This window comes from Gavialis gangeticus, unplaced genomic scaffold, assembly GCF_001723915.1.
Source record: "Gavialis gangeticus isolate Ggan-Ray unplaced genomic scaffold, GavGan_comp1, whole genome shotgun sequence".
NCBI lineage: Eukaryota > Metazoa > Chordata > Crocodylia > Gavialidae > Gavialis > Gavialis gangeticus.
This window is the reverse complement of record NW_017729023.1, coordinates 106,811-125,616: the sequence shown is the minus strand read 5'-3', so window position 1 is coordinate 125,616 and position 18,806 is coordinate 106,811. Positions and strand designations below refer to the sequence as shown.

The 18,806-nt window shown below is 44.7% G+C and overlaps 1 long non-coding RNA gene across 1 annotated transcript in view; it reads right to left on the bottom strand.

The window, feature by feature from the left end:
• Window positions 1-1,570: 1,570 nt before the first annotated feature.
• Window positions 1,571-18,806, bottom strand: part of LOC109297117 — a 24,186-nt gene continuing 6,950 nt past the window's right edge. Inside the window, exon 2 of the long non-coding RNA XR_002097210.1 lies at window positions 1,571-1,689. This is a non-coding gene — a long non-coding RNA (uncharacterized LOC109297117). The remainder of the gene's footprint in view (window positions 1,690-18,806) is intronic.

Sequence of the window (18,806 nt, the reverse complement as noted above, 5' to 3'; positions counted from 1 at the left end):
CAATGGGTCTGTGCCAGTATGAAGCCCACAGACACATCAGTATGATTTAAAGCAGAGCTGGTTTTATGCAGTGGCTGGAGAATAGAGTCTGACTATGAGACACCCACATGTCCCAGTCTGTCATCGGCATTAGTCTGCTGAAGTCAGGAGGGTGACAGCCTGTCATGAGAATATTGGGTTGTTGTATAGCCTAACTTTGTGCACACCGTAAAGTCAGTAGGGTCATACTGGCATCAAAGTGGTTTAATGGAGTGGTGAATTAGGCATACCGAGATATTTACATGGCCCCTGTCATGGTAATGTCTGAGCACCTCATGGTTTGTGGTGCATTCTTCCTCACAGCATCCCTGCAATGCAGAACAGGGCTATTATCTCCATCCTACAGTTTGGGAAACTGAGACACAGGGAGACCAAGTCATGAAAAAAGGGACATTAAGGGCCTAACCTAAATATCTCTAAATTGCTGGCCCTACGCGACTTGGCCAAAGTCATACAGGAAGCCTGTGGCAGAGCTAGGAAGAAAACCAGTATCTCCCAACCCCATGTTAGTACCCTCTTCACTAGATCATCCCCTCTCCCAGGTCTGTACTACCGATCCCAGTGCCTTTAAAAGTAGTTGACAATTGGGAGGCAGGTATTAGCCAAGCCGACATATATAACCTGGCTAGTTGACAGTCCCTCCCTCCAGTGAGCAATAGACTGGGGGACAAAACATCTGCTCCACAGTCCTGAAGTATCACATCAGCCTAGATTCCAGTTAAACTGTTTTAGGAAGGAGGCACAACTAGCTGAGTAGGTTGAATACAGCCATCCCAGCACAACTCTGCTTTCTCTTGGCAAACAGTACTAAATTACACTTACTTCCTAGGCACAGGGCCCAGGCTCCTCTCAGTTACACACCAGTGAAAATCTCAATTAATTCCACTGACTGCCAAAAAAGATATATATACACACACACACACAAGTACACTTCAGCCCACTCTGCCTCTCCTATAATTTCTGGCCTTATCCAAACTAGATCAGGAAATCATTCCCTTCAAGTTTTTATTCCTCCCTGAATCAGACAACAAAGGCAAGTTGGGAGCCAGGCATTTAAAACTAATCCTTCCTTAGAATTCAATGAGGGTCAGGTCTGGCTTAGACCAAAGGTTTGTGTATAGCCTTGCTTTTTAACAACCCATCTTCTCCTGTTCCTTCCCACAGTGACGATAAAAGTGCTGAATTACTGATACAACAATTATTTCCCTGGCAACAGACTAACATCCTAAGCACTTTACCATGACTACATTGCAGAGTCATGAAAGAAGAGGAATTAGGTTGTACACCAGCACAAGACAACAATATTTTTCTCCCCACACATATGTCCTCAGTAGTATCAGGGCATAATAGCAGTACTGGCAGTTTCAGAGAATTTGCTCATAGATCATTATACAAGCTGGTAGTAATTGCACTATTCTCCTTTAAGATGGATTTGGTGTCATAGATTCATGCCTTCTGGACCTTCCTAAAGTACAAAGTCTCTTTAAAGATCATGGCATTTTCTAGGACCATATTCCTTCTCCTTTTCCTACCTGGAGAGCCATCATCAAAAGGACAGAGCACTGGATGAAGATGTGGGTGTTGTTCTTGACTATGCCACGGGCCTGTCAGGTGACCTCATACCCAGTCACTTCCTCTCCTTGTGCCCATCTGAAAGATGAAGGTAGCAAGAAATGCTTTAAGTCTTATGTATGAAAGTGGTACATGCACAACAAAATGATGTGATTAGGACAGTCTTGTAATTCTTGTGCTCACCTGGGTTCAAAGACTGCAGTGCAACATGACCCTGGAAAGGGTGGAAAGGAAAGCTACTTGTATCCTTCCAACCCCTTATACACATGTGCAGAGACCATTCACCATTTGAGGCCCTAACCACATTTGTAGGAGAGTAGGTCCAGTGACAGGGATTATCTTCTTTGGTCCAGGTCTTCCAGGTATTGGAAACAAACATGAAACTACAACTGAACCACAGACAGCTTGAGTACTCCCAGCTCAAAGGAAGCTTGGCACAGGGTTCAGACCTTGCAAATTTGTTTAATGTTTTCCCTGTTGCACCCTGTTCACTTTACATTTCAGAGTGGGTCTGTTCTTCACAGCATTACGTTTTCATTTTTTTGTTCAGTGCTGACATCTGGTGGCTCAGGGAGCAATAACAACCGCCTGGGAGTGCCTAACAGCGGTTGGCACATAGAGCTGGCCAACTGTTGCCTAATTTTCTAGTATAACTCTCCTCCACAGAATATCTGGGATGCTGGCCAGATCAAAGTAAAATAAAATAAAGAGAAGCACAGAACTGAGCTGAAAGGATATGCACTGACCATTCTAAAATGCCTGTTTATGCTAATTTATTTATCGTTTTTCCTGGCCAGGAAGTAAAAAAGCAATTGTGATGTGCAGATTGGAGGTACATACCCCTTCGTGTTCCCATTCTGTAACCTCATCCTACCAGTCTCTTGCCTTCTCTGAACTCAGGTTAGGGACCTGCTCATTTTGCACAGAAGAGTTACAGTGCACTGTGGATGGCATCACAAATAATCTATCAATCAATCATTTAGGTACTCTGAGAGGGATCCCCTTATAATCATAACTAATAATCATTAAGGGCTGCAGACAAGGATCCCCTCAGCTCTATTTAAGAAATGACTTTATTATTACTACTACTTTTGTAATATGGCCCTGATGGTCTGCTGTCTAGTGTCATGCATAGTCCATTGCTTTTTCACAACATGGTTGTCAAATGTGTTTCATGAACATTTTAAACTAAATCTGAACAGAAGAAAATAACCATTCATGGCATAAGGCAGAGAAGAGTCAGGTGCTGTATATCTGTGGACTTAATCTAGATGGTAAATATTAATCACATCCTCATTGTATATTAACATAATAGGGATATGCATAGCAGGCCCTATTCGATTTGGATTCGGCCCAAATCAGGGACAGTGATTTGATGCATTGATTCGGATCACTGTCCCTGATCCAATTTGACCAAATCCAAATCTGAAGATTTGATGCTGATTCACTGAATCAGCAATTCAGACAGACACAGCTTTAAATGTTTTTTCTACATACCTTGAGGTACCAGCGCAGGTTGTGATCGCTGTGATGCTGGGGCACATGGAGCTTCTCACAGGAGTGCAGGAGGGCCCTCCACATGCTTGGTGATGAACCCAGAAGTGGACTGGAAATACTTCCAGTCCATTTCCATTCTGCTCCACCTCCGGGTCTGCCAGGGAGTGCGCTAGGGGCCCTCTGTGCCTCCCCGGCTTAGCGACTGGCTGCAGGGGGACCCCAGGTGCCCTCCCCAGACCCAGGAGGCACCAGTCACTGATCTGGGGAGGCATCGGGGGGCCTCCTGACATGCTCCTCAGTGGACCTGGAAGTGGACCGGAAGTGCTTCTGGTCCACTTCTGGGTCTGCTGCTGAGCGCACTGGGGAGCCCCCCTGCACTTCTGCAGGACACTTCATGCACCCCAGCATCGCAGCACTCACAAGCCGCCTGCTATCTAGAGGTCTGTAGAAAAAACATTTAAAGCTGTCTGTATGTCCGAATCTCTGAATCTTTCAGAATTTCTCTGAATCAATTTGGTTCCGGCTGGCCAAGCCCCAGTTTTAGGCGGTGCATGCTGCAACCACATGCACCACCCTGTTTTTTTTCTGCATGGGTTTTTTTGACCTTGGGATCTGCCAGGTTCAAACCTCTCCCCACACTGAAAAGTAGCAGTGCAGGGAACACTTGCATGTTTTGTGTGTGGCACCACAAACAGGTCTATGGCACCACGTACTGCTACATGTCCATTCTCATCTGGATGTGCCTGAGTAGTCCTGCTAGCAGAGAACTGCAGCAGGGTGAAAGGAGTTATGCAGGGGTCTTATTCCAGGAAGAGAAGAGGTCCTCTTTCCCAATGCATCAAGAATTATACATTTACACTGAATATAAAGGACACCATTACCACAGTTATTTAGGCCATAAAGTCTTCCTTCTCCACTTGATGAAAGGCAGTAACCCAATAGTAACAAACTAAAAGAAGGTCACAGAACTATCTCAACCCTCCAAAATGTTTTGCCCTTTTGATCCCCTTAATTCACTGCTCATGCTCTCTCTATTCTTTGGGACTTACCTGTTTCATCTCCTTCATTCTTTGAAATAACATTTTCACCTTCAGCAAATTTTATACCCCACTAAGCTGGGAGCAAGATTTCTTTTTCCCTCTCGTGCTCTCTCCAGGGGTTGGCAAAACCAGTGCCTATTTTTTTAAATTTCCCTATACCTCCATAGACCATTGACACTTTTAAGGGTCTGTCTCAGTTTGTTGCTCTGGAATTTTTATACACACACACACACACATACACTGTATATCATTATCTGTTGCATTATCATCCTATGAGGTAATAGCTTGGGATTATTTTTAGTTTTGATATATATAATGAGTGACATCAATGTTCTTGTTGCTTTACAGGCCAGCAAGCAGAGAGGAGCCCTCCTCAAAGGAGCCTGCTATCTAAATGAAACAGATAACACCTTGACATTAACATCTAGACTGGGGCTATTAAAAAGGAAAGGAAAAAATAGAATACACAGAATGAGGGAAGACTATACTAACACTGAGAAAAAACTAGGGCAGATTCCATGAGAAGAGATTATTTGACTGCATTCTCTATAATAGTTTCACCTACTTTACTTTAAATTCCAATAAAAATCTATACTTTATGGTGCTTTTGTAACTGAGCTACCTTTTAAATCAGGCTTTTTAGTTAGCTGTATTTATGCGACTGGCCTCCATTTACATATACACTATATAAGTAAATATTTTATATTTCTCACAGAAACCGAAACATGCAAGTTTAACCAAGAAATATTTTACAACCAACCAATCCTCTTTAAAACAACATGCACTGTGAATAAATCCCAGTGGTCCTTAGAGTTTAATTTGCACATTAGTCTTTTTGGCTAGGGACAGACATTCAAAAAGCCTGAGCTTGAATTGATTCAATCTTTGCAGGTTAGTCTAACCTGGCTAGGCTAAATCAGTTTTGTAACTGGACAGACATCCCAGAAGTGCAGGCACATGCCTGCAGTGGCTCAGGCTAGAAGCCGGGACGTGCTAGAGCAGCCCTCCCTTCCCTTGCACAGGCTGAGCTGAGGGCGGTGTGGCCAGGCCCTGACAGGACTCTGATTATTCCTTCCCACCTAAGCAGCCCTGCAGGGAATATTTATCACCCCTAACTTAGTGTTTATCAACCCATTAAGAAGACAAAGCCTCTCTCCATTAACTAATGGAGCTCTTCTTAAACAGCTCTTCCAAAGAAGGACATTAAGCTACCTCTTGATTAGCTCCAAAAAGCTTGTCTGCCTTTCGTCTCCCACAGCATGGACCATAGCCAGCATGTGGTCTGCTAGTTAATACACAAACACCTCACAGCAAGGCAGAGGGGAGGGGGAATAATCCCTGTTTATCAGGGGGAAGCCAGGCAGATACTCTGTGCCTGCTAGTCTCTGTCAGAGCTCCATCCTGGGAATACCACCAGAAACTGCTGTGACCGAGAGACAGTGAGACACCTCTCTGAGTGACAGCTCCTTCCTTGATTCCCCTGAGGTGGTTTGGTGTTAATATGTTGCTGCCTTATATAATCAGAAAATAATTACATCTTTTATTCTGGATGCATTTCACTGGCTTGCAACAATTATTTGCAATATTTGAGGGAGCATAATGCCAGCAAGTCTGGTTGAGTGTAGGCAGCAAAGTGGCAAGTAGTATTCACTTCAGATTCAGGTTCAGCTGATTCAGAGGGACAGTGACTCAATTTGGTGATTCGAATCACTGTCCCAATTCAATTCCACTGAATTGGACCTGAAGATTTGACACCAATTCGGAGACTTGGTCATAGACTAAACAGGCAGCAGTCCTCAACCACACTGGACACAGCTGCCTCCAGCTGATAAGTATGTTGTGGTGGGCAGAGGGGGGAGGGAAGGGGCAAGGGGAGCCAATCAATGCCCCCACAGTGAGGCAGAGATTGGGGCTGGGACAAGCTGCCCAGCTGGGGCAGGGGGGCACGGGACTTGGGGAGGGAGGCTCCGGCCACTGTGTACTGCCACGCACTGCTGATCCAGGAGGGCATGGGAGTAGGTGTATGCCTCCAGATCTATGTGGGTCAGGCTGGGCTGGGCTGCACTCTGGAGAGGCAGCAGAAGGCACTGGGAGTGGGGGTAAGCCCTCCCACTGCTCACCCAGTTTCCCTGCACCTTCTGGGTAAGCTGCTGCTTCGCCCGGGCTAGGCAAGCAATGGCAGGACATGGGGGCAAGTGTGTGCACCTGGATTGGAGTGGGGCTGGCAGCAGGGACTATGGGGAATATTAGGGTGGCTGTAGCCCCTCATATCCTCCATTCCACTGCACTCTGCAGGGCGGGCAGAGCCAGGGCAGAGCACAGCCTGGTGGCAGGAGGCTGGGGCTAGCCTTACAGAGAGCAGCCCGGCCTAGCCCGCTCCACGCAGATTCTGGGGTACACACCCACTCCCACGCCCTACTGAACCAGCGGCATGTGGTGGCATGCAGTGACGGGAGCCACCCTCCCCAAGTCCTGCACCACGCCACCTCAGCTGGGCAGCTTGTGCCAGCCCCAGCCTCAGCCCCAATCCCTCCCTTGCTGTCGGAGCATTGATCTGCTTCCCCACCATACCCCTTTCCAGCCCCCTCCACCCACCACAACAGATTTACCAGCTGGCAGGCAGCTGTGTCCAACATGGTCAAAGACTGCTGCCTGTTTAGTCTATGGCCAAATCTCTGAATTGGCGCTGAATCTTTTCTGAATCAATTCGGAGGCTTCCAATTCGATTTGGAGTTTTTAATTGGTCTCCCAATTCAATTCAGATTAAGAGATTCAACTGCCAAATCCGGCCGAATCTCCTCCGAATTGAATCAGCTACTGAAGCTTTGCACATCACTAGTTGAGTGATTTAAGTACATAAAGTGGAAATCAGGAAAGCCACATTCTGTTCCCTACTCTGGTGCAGCCTTCTCCTGTAATCTTGAGCTGGGCATTCAGGCTCTGAGAGCAGCTTGTGTAGACATACCTGAGCCAGCTCTGAAACTCCTTCTCAGGTACTGATAGCATGGAGCTGGTAGCAACAGAGCTCAGTGTGGGCAGGTTAGCTGCTTGAATATTTACCTTGCCCCTCAAGGCAGTTTTCAGCCCAGACAGGTTTATAAGTAGTTTGGCATGTCTACTAGGCCTGTGCAAGTCAGCAGCGATTCGATCCGGCTTTCGATCCAGCCACTTCAGATGGCCACGATCTGATCCAGAGCTCCAGACTGGGTTTCCGCCTTGATCCGGCCAAAGCGGCTCCGAAGCTTCGGAGCTGCCTCGGAGATCTGGCCATAGGGTGTAATGGGGAATCAATGAAATATCTATACCTTTGTCGTTTTCTGTCCAATTTGGATGAAACTTGCCGAGATGGTAGCCTCTGTTGAGAGCATGAAACCTGTCAAGTTTCAAGAAGATCGGTGAAGGGGTTTGGGGAGAACTGTACCCCAAATTCTTGAAAGCCAAACTCCGTCATGGCTGTGTTACAACACAGCGGGACCAAAACCGCAGGGCTGGTAGCTCTTACTGAGGCCACAAAGCCTGCCAAGTTTCAAAGAGATCAGTACAGGGGTTTGGGGGAACTGCACCTCATGCTGGCATGCTCCCCAGTGGACCCAGAAGTGGACTGGAAGTGCTTCTGGTCCACTTCTGCGTCTGCTGCCGAGTGCACTGGAGAGCTCCCCCCCTCCCCCCATGCTGTGAGCCACTCCATGTACCCCAGTATCACAGCACTCATGAACTGCCTGCTACCTACAGGTATGTAGAGAAAACTTTTAAAGCTGTCTCTATGTCTGAATCTCCAAATCTTTCCAAATGTCTCTGAATCAATTTGGAAGGTTCCGATCCGATCTGGAGAGATTAACGTGTCCTCTGAGTTGATTTGGATTTAGAGATTCAGCCACCGAATCGGGCCGAATCTCCACCAGATCAAATCAGGGACCAAAGCTTCACACAGCTCTAATCTGAACTAACTGCCTTTCTAGTTTTCTTTTAGTGATATATCATGTCAACCTTTACTCTAGTTCAATGGCATACTATGGAATATGGTACATAAAAAATATATTCTCCCTCCTTTCCCTTCCTCTGCCCACACTCACTGTAGTGAAATGAGCTAAGTTCTTAAAATATTACATGTTATGCTATAGCTAGAAGGTGATCCCTGTCCATAAAATTCTGATCTGGTTCTTGAACCTCCCTCTGTTTATCACCATCCATTCAGGAGTGTTGCACTTCTTGGTTTCAGTTTGGCCCATCCAAGACAAAGATTAAACTATGAAATTTATAACCCCAAATCTAAGATTGGATTTAAACCCATCCTTCTCACTGCAAGATTTGGGGATATTCTGCCCTACTGTTTTAGTTTCAGCCCATCTCTAGACAGAAACCACTTGGTCAGACTTAACAATGCTGTATATCACAACGCTGTTATGGAAGTTAATTATTGCATTGTATACAGTCTCAATAAATCATATTATTCTTCTCTTTAGTGCTCATTATGTAATCATTGTAGTAAATAGCAGCTGCTTTCTGCTGTCAGTGTGCTACCTCATTAGCCTACAGTTAACTCATATATATTGACTTAAAATAGTGCTGTGTATTCTGCATGGATAAATTGCACCAGTAGGATTAAGCAGATTTGAGCTACTAGAAAAAGAAGAATGGTATAAATGCAGAAGAATAGCGTACCTTTTGAATGTAATGGTTGTTTTCAGATACAAGCCCTGATCTTGCAAGATCAAGGGAGTTTTGCTTTTGACTTCAGTAAGCCAGAAGTCAAGCCCAGAGTGTTTTGTGTATTTCTGTGTGCACTGTGATGAGAGAGGCTAATATTTACCTTCACTATACTTCGGGTAAGGGAAAATTGGTTGCAGATGCCTCACAGCTGCGCAGGATACCTTAATTTCATTGGGAACTCATTGTAAATCTGTTGCTTATAAGGTATTTGGTCCAATGGTTTTTAATTTAGAGAATGGTGGGAACATCTCTGCATATGACCCTCATATATTACCATACAAGAAGTGGTCTGGTTTGGGTTTGTGATCTCTTGGGGAAGCTGTAGATTTATTGAAGGGCTGTGTTACCACAGGGACTTGGGGGAGTTTAATAATATATCTTTCACTGATTATCAAAGCTGTGAAGGAGAAATCGGTAAAAATGGGAGCTAAAAACAACTCTATAGGTCTGTAATAAAAAAAGCTATATTAGATTTATTTTCTTTCTTTTTCTATCAAAGTATTTGATAAAGTTGAAGTTTAATTCTAAGAAATGGGAAAAGGGAAAAAGCTTAATTCAGACATATTTTTGTTGTAGCACTAGTGAAAATAATGAAGTCTTTCCAAAGCAGAGTTCAAATGCCCACTTTTAACAACTCATTTTACATTTTCATTTCTCCTTTTTATAAACTGCCACTGGCACAAAAATACATACATACATGAATGAACAAACAAACAAAATGAACACTGTTCATACAGTGAAGGATAATGTTATTGAAGGCCACTAGAAAAAGAAGGGGGAAAATTTCAGTGAGTGGGCAGCTTGCATAGACAGCAGAAAGCCAGGGCTAATGGGGCTTAGCTCCCACAAACGTGGGGCAGCGGTGGCAGCACAGAGGGCTCCAGGGCAGCCCGGCCACAGGTTCTGGGCAGCTGCAGCAGTGGATGCACACAGACACAGACACACAGCTGCATCCTGCACACAGTCAGGATTGTAGCCCAGCAGTGTGTGGAGCACTTCCCACCACAGCAGGCAAGTCTGCGAAGGGGAAAAGGTATGTGTGGAGGGCAGATCAAGGCCCCCACAATGAGGGAGGGAGTGGAGTAGAAGCAGGGGCAGGGGTGAATGGGGTCCTGGGGTGCAGAGGGGCTCCTGCGGGCACCCCAGGGGAGGTAGAGGGACATGTGCCACCTGGATTTGTGTGTGGGGTGGAGGTGGGCTGCCATTGTGGGCTGGGGCTCTGCACCCTGCTGTACAGGCACATAGTGTTGCATGGCTCCCAAGGCACAAATCTGTGCACAGATCTGGGGGGCATGTGCCCCCTGTGTGGTATGCGCAGCAGCAGCAGCCCCTCCATGCCTCTGGACAAGCTGCCTGGGCTCTGATTGTCCCACGACTGCCCTGGGGCCCCATTCACCCCAGCCCCTGCCCCTGCCTCTGCACCAATTCCTCCCTCACTGTGCGGGCCTTGATCTGGCCCCCATGCCACTTTCCTCTCCCCCCACCCCACCCCTCCACAGACTTACCTGCTGGGCATGGGGGTGTGCACGCATGTGTGTGCACGCATGTGTGTGTGCGCGTGTGTGCTCTCCCCCCCCACACACACACACAATAATAGTTTCTTCCTCCACCTATGGCCATTTCACAGCATTACAAAAAGGTCTTGAAAGTACCATATTCACCTGAATCCAAGCCAAGGTTCTTTTCTCCTTTTAACATGTGGAAAAGTGATTTGCATCTTGGATTCGAGTATGAGGAAGTGGATGGCAAGCAGCTGCTGTGGTTCCTGTCCCTGCCTCTACTTGGGGTTGGGGACCAAAGCAGGTGGATCGGGAATCAAGGGGAGGTGCAAGTGCACCCCCCATTTCTGATTTGCCTCTGCTTGCACTATTAGTTGTCTTAGTACATAGAGGCCTAAATTCTATTTTATCTTTGTGCACTTAAGTGACATTTAAATATTCTGGTAACTGTCATTTTTGGGCACCTTCACAATGTTTGGATTCCACAGAGGCAACTCATCCTGTGCTTCCACATTGAGCACTCAGTTAATCCCCCTTGTCATCAAGCATTTTTCGCACTCTGACCTAAACAGAACAGAATTGCTGGAGAGTGCTCTGGGCAATGTCTGGCCAGTGGCCTGGTGGTTAGAGCACTTTACTGGGAAGTGGAAGACAGATTCAAACCCTTTGTAAGTAGCTGTGGTGGGGGATTGTTTTTCCTGTTCCCTAGGAAAATGGTCTAGCCACTAAGCTATTGGGCAAAAAGTAGAAGAGGCTGCTACCAGTAGAAATACACAATGATCTGCCACAGTGAAAATTAAATCCAGATGGTGTTTAAGTGCCACAAACTGTAGCTGCATGGCTATATAAGGGCTGCTAAGATATAGAACGGTAAAACAGAATATGGCTCATAGTCTATGCCACTGTTCCGTAGCAGTTAAGAGCTGTGCACAGTAGTAATGCTAAAGCCTCTGAACACATCAGGGAAACAGTGTGGTTGGATGAACTCAAGGAAGCTGGTGTCAAGCAGAGAGGGGCACATGGCAAAAGGATGGAGGCAACTGTATAAGACAAACTCAAGATAAAAGATCTGCCCCATGCAGGTTATTTATTTATTTATTTTATAAACAATGCCAGCAGTCTTCTCAACCATTTTAATACAAGCCATGGAGACACTAAATAGTGTCATTTAGTGTCATTTAATATCATCCATAGACAAGTGCTCAAACCTGTTAAGCTGCAGTCATAGATGGAGGCTCCCTCATTCCTTTTGAGCAATGTCTGTGCATGAGTGGAGGTGTGCCTGGATTTCAGTGGACAATTAAAACCTAACTCAAATTTTTTTCCTCTTAAACGTCAGCCAGACAGTAACAATTTCAGAGCAGCTTTTCATGCTGCACGGCAATTAGTTGCAGCAATAAAAATCCATCCTTCACAAATTTCAAGTTCAACATTTGCTTTTTAAAGGGCACAAGCGTGGCATGCACTCTTGTTGTGTCATTTCACACAGAAAAATTTCAAAGATGTATTATAGCTAGGCTGGGATTAAAAGAAACAGTCCACCTTCCAGATTCCAAGTTATTTGCATCTGAATCCATTTTTTTTCTCTACATGTCTGTATAGGTTTCCCTTGATTTATGCAGTATATACATTCCCAGGGAATGGTACATAAATCAAATTTGCATAAAGCGAGCCCAGTTTACAATGAAACAGATAGGGATGTATTCCCAGGGTGGTGAGGGAGGGAGTGAAGCTAGGGCTAGGGAAGGGGCGGAGAGAGGGGTGTGGCACAACCCAGTGGTTGCAAGCAGGTGGCGTCTGCTGCTCCTGGGCCTGCAGCAGAGGCTGCACTGGGCTCTTAGCGGTGCTCAGGGTGGGCAGCAGCCCCACTCACCTCACTGCTCCACTTCTCTCCAATCACTGTAGCTCCTGCTACAGCAGCCCCAGGAGCAGCCAGCACCAGCTGCCTGCAACCACTGGGCTGCACTGTGCCCCAACCCCCACAGCACGGTGCAGCCCAGCAGCTGCAAGCAGGCAGCATCCGCCGCTCCCAGAGCTGCAGCAGGGGTGGGCAGCAGCTTCCAGTGGGATAAGAGCAGGCTGGGGCTGGCAGCCTCTGCAGACTGGGGTCAGCAGCGGCACCAGGCTCTTCCCGGTGCTTGGTAGCAGTGCTGGGAGGGCAGGTTGCAGGGAACTATGGTGAATTTTGGGGTGGCAGCAGCCTCCTTCCCATCACCGCAGCCCACCCTGAGCACTGGGAAAAGCTTGGTGCCAATGCCAGCCCCAGCCTGCTTGTCCCACCGCAGATGCCTGCCCACCCCTGCTGCCGCTCTGAGAGCAACAGATACCACCTGCTTGCAGCCACTGGGCTATGCTACATGGTGCGGTTCGGGGCACGGTACCCCAGGGGAAGCGGAGCCCTGGCGGGTTTGGGGCATGGTGCAGCCCAGTGGCTGCAAGCAGCTGGCATCAGCCACTCCTAGAGCAGATGCAGCAGGGGCTGCGGTGAGTGGGGCCCCAGCCCCATGGCCCTTTCCCCTCCCCTTACAAACTCACAAACTTACGTGCTTGGGGGAGGGAGGAGCACACCTCTACCAATTGCATAACAGCAAATTTACCTCACATATAACACATTTTAATTATAAAAAGGGTCATTGCATAAGAGCAAATTCGCATAAATCGAACCCACATAAATTGAAGGAAACCTGTACATGCCTTGGACCCTAGTTCCTGGAGTTTTTCCAGGCAGTATCACAGTATGAAGAAAATAATCATATTTATTTTACTAGTAAGACTGCAGCCTACAACTTGTTTGTATACTACCAAACATAAGATCTGATGCCCAGGACGAAAAAAATTCATAACAATATTTGAATTTAATGTTTCCTGATCTGTAGCACCAATGCATGACATTTTCTTTCAGAATTACTTTTTTTGTTACTCATTATTCATCATGGATCATTTTCTTGTTAAAAATTTTCCTTTGTTCAATCAGGAAGAATAAAGAAACAAAATGTGGCTGAAGAGACAAATGACATGACTGAAATATTAAATACCAAGAAGTCAAAAAAGGATGACTTTCAAACAAACTGTAGAGGGAGAGTGGGAGGGGGAAAAACATTCACTAAACTATTCCATAAGCAACCTTCAAAGAAAATTAGGACCAGTTTGTGCTGTGAGGTCAGAATGCTGTTATAACCATGATGATTGGTTTGTGAACAATCCACTAATTTAAAAAAAAAAAAGCTAATATGTTACCATTATCAGTGCTGCCAATCCTTGTGATATTATTTCATGTTTCATGGTATTTGATGGTTTTCCTTATACCCAGTTCCTGGAGTCCTTCAGTTTCTTTAGCTTTCATTAAAACTCATACTCAGCTTTCCTTAAAAACAGTACATTTTCAGCCTTTATACTTGCAGAGAAAAACCTTGAAAAGATGGCCCTAAGTGTTCAAAAAATGAAGGGAAATAAAATTAAAAACAAGAAACATGAAGTCTGGATTAATCTCAGGAGTTCTAGCTTCACGTCATGATTTTTTGCTATTATTATTATTCCTTGGGGTTGATAATACTGCATTATTCATTGTAGAAAGGAGAAACAGCTCTATTAATAGTTCTGCTTCACCATCAAAATGCTGCCATTTACAGTAGCCTACAGACACTCTGGGCCAGATTCTCAACTAGTGTGAACTGCGTAGCTCCGTGTACCTCAGAGAAGCCATTCTAATTCATACTAGTTGAGAAGCTTAGCAGAATGATCCATAGTATTTATATAAAACATTTTCTTCCTCAAGATTGAAAGCCCTTGATGAACAAATCACTCACATACACCCAAAAGGGAGATGGTTCTAGGCCATCAGTTATTTGCCTCATCTTTCTACAATGTTTGAAAAAGCTTTGCACCAGACACATGCCATGTCTGTTCAGTTCTGTGGCTTCATGACCTACAAACATCTCAAGGAATCCATCACAGTTCTTTGGCCATGTAATAACTGTATGCAAGTCTGAACAGAAAAGCCAACAGAACAAGCTACACTAGGCAGTAAATATTAGGAAAAAATCAAGCAGTTGAACCTGCACATGTGTCTTTTTTAGTCATACATGTTAGGGTGACAATAATTTGGACTAGTAGGGAGCACTGGATTTGCAGTTGAATAAAAGGCATGACCTGTGGCCTAGCAATGCTGCTAACCACAAGGCAGAAATGATATATTAAAAATATATTGCAAGATGCTTAGACAACCAGATTTTGCTTATGAATGCTTATGCTAAGCCAGCCATTTGCTTATACTAAGAAACCATCTTAACTGTGTCAACCATTTTCTGAGGAAAAAGCAGCAAGTGAATCTGTGTGAGTCTGTGTGCTGTGAACCAGCTACAGCAAAGGAGATAAGATACAGGAGCCCAAAAAGGGTGGAAGATGGTACAATCTGAGACAGAAAAACAGACCAGAATGTGGAAAACAACATGTAATTGGTAACAGAATTTGAGATGAACATATGCAAAAAGGTGAATGGTGGTTGGTGAAGAAGCCTCCAGAAGCTTCCAGGTTTTGGTCGAAGTCTGCCCATTGACTAAAGAGCAGGAGTGCATGTCTAAGACCTTGACTCATAGCAAAAAGGCATGTAAATGAATGAAATGCATAGGCAATTCCATGCTAATGAAGCAAACAATAAACAGACGCAGAGTTTGAGATAGGAGAAGAAAGGGATGAAACAGGAGGCGGGACGAAAGTGAAGTGAATATTAATGAGTATAAACCAAAGTGTATAAATGTAGGAAGAAGCTATTGCTCAGGGCGGTTCCCCGTATTCTGTCGGTGACGGAGCTGGTCTGAAGCGGGCTCTATTCCAAATAAAGCTGTGGTGAACAATGTGTGCTGGTGTTTGCTCCCTGCTCTGCTCTGGCTAATGAGTAACAGGATCCACGGTTAATTGGACTGTCATCTCCCTAGTCATTGGGCGCCTCATGGAGTCAGGGTCTAATAATACACATATGCAGTTCCCTTGCTGAATTAACCAAAAGGCTTTAAAGCATACATCTAGCTTTATGCCAAACAGATTCAATAGCTGAATTCCCTTTGCAGCATTTTTTTAAAATGTATCATTAAAAATTATATCACAATGGCCCACCATCCGTAAGCCTGATGGTACAAAATGTTACCACACTACAGAGTAGGAATATTTTTTAAAAATTGTAATTGTTAATTTATATAAATAAAGCAAGAATAACATTTTCAGAAGACAGCACTTACAGACCTAAAGGATTTAGGAACCTAAAGATGCAGGAAGGTGCTTGTTTAAAAGGCCAGGAAGCATCTAAGGTTATGCCTACCCTGTTAAAGGGTGTACCATCATGAGGCACTAAATCCTAAAAGAGATGTAATATTGCCCCCCTTAACATGCCACTCAGCATGTGCCAATAAGCTTGCTTTCTCAGCAGTGTTTGTTGGCATGGCTTGGCACTAGACTAAAATAGCTGTAATACATCTATTTCAGGACATCGTATATTTTGAGCAGGCCTGGCAGGATTCACTGCGGTACTCTGGAGCATGGTTCTTTGAAAGGTATAGGTGTCTAACTGAGAGTCAATGGGACCTAGCTGTTGAGCCTCCTGCGACTCTTTTCTAAACCTGACCAGCAACGTATCTGCATCTTTAGCTGCCCAAATACCTTTGTAAATCTGGTCTTTCCTTAGGCAATTTTGATTTTTTTTCCCTGTCCAAAAGGAAGTCTGAAATCATACCTGCTCTTCCCTCCCCCTGCACCCCCTCATACTCTCCCCCACCTCAGAGCCCTATCATTGTTAGTATCTTGGATGTGAATTTTGCAAGAAGAAAACAAAGCTGCTTTTTGGTTAGTGGATTTATTTGAAGGGTTTATTTTGTTTTCCATAGATAAAAGGGCAATTGGATTAGAAATGTGGTGGAAAAAAAGAGCACAGATACCCAGAAAATGCTGCAAACTGCAACCCTAAAGCTGGATTCACTTTGACTTTTTGATTTTTTTCTTTGGTTTTTCATTATTGGTTCTATGTTTGGTTTTTAGGCTGTTTCAATTGCTATGTTTTTTAAAATAATCTTTTAGTTTTTCCAATGCCTATCCAAGATTGCGTTAGGCACTTTTCTACCAGGTTCTGTTCACAGAATTAAAAAGTCTGTACCTTGTACAGACAGGACAAAAGGTGGGACAGAGGAAATCTCCTTTTTACAGATGAGTAAGTAAGGCTCTGAGGAAGTAAGCCTCGGGTAAGCCAGGATATCTATGACAGAATCATGAATTAGACCCAACTGTTCAGAACACCAGGCCAGTGTTTAAGCCACGAGAATGTCCCTCCTCTTAAAATAGAAGTATTATAGTTACTAGCTCTGAGAAAGAAATTCTCAGATATCACCAAATCCCTGCTTAGGCCTGCATGGGAGCACAAGCTCATACTCCTCACTCATGTGAACAGGCCACAAGGCTACGCACAAGGACTGAGAGAAGATCAATACCACATCTATGCAAAAGGATGCATTTCTGGACGTCTCTTGAATTTGATATCAGCCAAGGTTCTTCTTGTTGCAGAAAATATTTTTTGGAACAAGAATCTAATGACAATTCTTTGGATAAAGCTCAAAAAGCTGTCAGCCCCCCAGTGATCCTGTTTGCTACTATTTTTATTTGATAAGCAGATTCTTATATTCAGGTCAAGATTTGAGAAGTGATCTTCAGTGATTCATGGTTTTGAGGCGAGGGGCCCTCTTCGTCAGGTTGGCTCACACTAGCATTTCTTTGGCAGGAGGACTGTAAATGTTTTCAATTAGGTGAAAAACAAAACCTCCAGAGAGCATGGCTTTAACCCAAATAAAACCTCTCCTGAATATCATTTTTTCTGCATCAGGAAAGTGGTTGAGACAGCTGCATCACACAGGTGGTACTCCAGGCAGTAAATTATACTGCTTTTATAGATGGCTTGAGACGCACGGTCTCTGAACAATTAATTTTACCACTGCAGCTTTGACCTGAGAGCACTTTTTATCACTGCAGAAATTTCTTATCAAATTCTCATGTGCAGGTGCAATATAAACACTTTGGGGAGAGACTCAGTGCTCCTGGCAGGTACAATTGCGAATGAACTATAGAGGAGACAAGGGAACGGAGGCAGAGGCAAGGGACAAAGCAAAGCTCACCCAAGCTTAAAAAAAAAGCCTTTGTCTAATGGGTTTAAGGGGCTCCCTTCTCACCCAAAACATGTACTAGGAAAACCATGGCTTTTGCTTAATTGGTCACTGATGAAAAGAGCTTTACAGGTCTGCCACTATTGTACAGTTACAAGTGCAGCTGCACTGATTGCTTAGATAATTTTACCAAGGAGAGAGAACAGTGCGGTCCACCCAGTTATACATCATCTTCCCTTGAACCCATCTAAGGAAAAAAAAAAAACACAACAAACTTGCTAGCTATGGCCCTGATCCTGAATTGAGCTTTGTGTAAGTGAGGCTCTGGAACCTCTGTGACTTCACTGGGGATCTGCATAGGCACAGGAGTCTGCCTGTACTGCATGCATTGCAAAGATAAGGCTTAAAAACTGCTAACATGGCAAACTGCTCTTTACTAGCTGGAGTTCAGTCTCCATCCTCAACTGGGGAAGCCCAAGGGAAAGAATCTAATGGGGGAAGATTTGTTTAGTCTCTTGCACCTGGAAGTTGGAGAGAGAAAATGCTATAGATGCATTTAGTTCAAATCCCAGGAAAAAAAATTACATAGTAAAGGGGCTGGGGAATACATGACCCCCTAATTTGTAAACCTTAACAATCTTTTAATATTCATTCTTTTTTAAGGGTATGAATTTTTCCATTAGTATTTTTCTTTGTTATCTTATTGTGATCTTATTAATTAGTATTACCAGTGAATGAAATTTCAGACTCTCAATGTGTTTTATAAATTAATTAGTTCAAGATAATAAGTACCCTTTGGAGATTATTACTGACTCCATTTTTACATGTAGGTAAATTGAGGCAGAGATTCTACAAAGATACACTTCAGGATCCCCACAAAAATCAGTGGGAACTAATCACAATGCATGAAGATAAGGGCATGGGCAAGCCTTTGCAGGATATGGTCCAAGGTGACTTACCAAAGGTCAGTCTTAATCAGAGACAGAGACTCTCTCCTGCTCTGGCCACATGTCATGTTGTGTGGTAAAGTTTTATCGTATCAACTTCAAGCATTAGCTAGACTAGAGGCCAGCAACCTTCTGGAGCCACAGGCCGAAAGAACCTGGCTTGTGTCCATGCTAGGGCAGTATTTCAACCTGGCTTCTGCTTTGTTCTTTTCCTGTTGCCATTTCTTCCCCCTCCTCATCTGGGGCATGGGTGCAGCTTCTTGCTGTGTGGCCCCAGTGTGGGTGTGGGCAAAGCCCTTCCCGCCCCCCCCCCCACTGCTAGACTGATACCAAACTTTTGCCACCAAAGCTCTCCCCAGCTCT